We start from the raw sequence: 1,403 nt of genomic DNA on the forward strand, positions 1-1,403 counted from the left end.
TTGTAATTTTGTAATTTTTTAATAATTTAATATATTATAAAGTGTTGTATACAAATATATAAAAAAAAATCTATTTTGCATTTTTTTTTAAATTAAAAAAATAAATAAAGGTTAAAAAAAATAAATTATTATTTTGAATACATAAAAATTTATCATTTTATTAAATTGAGTAAATAAAGTATTAGTTTTTTTAAAAAAATATTATTATTAAACGCTATCTAGCGGATGTTAAAAACCAAATATTTATAATTTAATTATAAGCTAATGAAATTAATAAACTTTTTTAAAAAAAAATTTTTTTTAATATTCCAAAATAAATAAAATTCTCAACTATGTTGATCAAAAAATACATGTTTGTTGTTATATAAATTACACCCTTCACATGTATATTTAGGCATATAAAACCTTCTCTTTGATACAAATTGCTATCTATATCACTTAGTTCTTTTGAACAGTATAAATTACTTACCTAGTGCGAGGGTAACCGTGATCAAGAAGACGGTTCCCTTAGTTGGAGACTTCGTCATTGCACTTCTAGGCGGAGTTGAAGGCTACGATTTACTCCAAATGTGGGTAATTCGAGCATATAATTTCTGATAGTTGGGATTTGCGTACGCGCAAATCCCTTTACCAAATAAGTAATTTAGATTTTTAATATCTTCATCCACCATTCCCCTAGGACTCAATTCCTTCAAATTTATTTAAGATTCAAGTCATTTTTTTACGTGATAAAGCTCATGTAGGTACAATAGAGCTACGCTAGATATTTCTCATTGCCATCTAGAATTTATACAGAATTTAGGGGAGTGGGCAAGTTATATGTACTTGTACGCATATTAGTCCAAGAACTATTGTTTAAGTTTTTTTCTCTTCTTAGATTTGTGATTTCATCGTGAAAGTATTAAAAAAGAAAATCTTTGAAGAGCATTTTAAACTCTGTTTAAATTATATGATTTGTCGGAAAATTATATAAGGAAATATTTATCATTCGTTTATTTCTCGTATTTTTTAAATTTCTCTTTTTGATACAATTTACTATAAATAAACAGCTAAAAAGCAATTTTAGTTGAGAAAAATATATAAAAAATCTTGGAAAACAAGTTTAGATCTGGGCCGGGTATAAAGAAAATTTCTTAATCATTTATTAATAACTTTGTATCATCAAACGTTTAACTTTAAACCGGAGAATTTTTTATAATGTGGAAATCTCTCGAAAAAAAAATTAATTAGATAATAAAAGCATTTTTATTTTTATATATAAGTGGGCCGCGAAAATCCCCTTGACCTGATGGGACACGGTGGGTCGTGCCGTAAGTGTGAGTGATCTTTGAATATACGTGATTGGTTCTGAAAAGTTTTCCCTAAAAATCACTTGGTATGATTGGACGTGAATTGAATCGCTG

At 26.5% G+C, this 1,403-nt stretch overlaps 1 non-coding gene across 1 annotated transcript; it reads left to right on the forward strand.

Moving 5' to 3' along the window:
• Positions 1–461: 461 nt before the first annotated feature.
• Positions 462–628, forward strand: LOC135929216 (U1 spliceosomal RNA). Its single transcript, XR_010572523.1, has one exon. It is a non-coding gene; the product is annotated as a U1 spliceosomal RNA (small nuclear RNA).
• The last annotated feature ends 775 nt before the right edge of the window (positions 629–1,403 follow it).

This window comes from Gordionus sp. m RMFG-2023, chromosome 4 (assembly GCF_954871325.1).
Source record: "Gordionus sp. m RMFG-2023 chromosome 4, tfGorSpeb1-WG-v2, whole genome shotgun sequence".
Taxonomy (NCBI): Eukaryota; Metazoa; Nematomorpha; class Gordioida; order Chordodea; family Parachordodidae; genus Gordionus; species Gordionus sp. m RMFG-2023.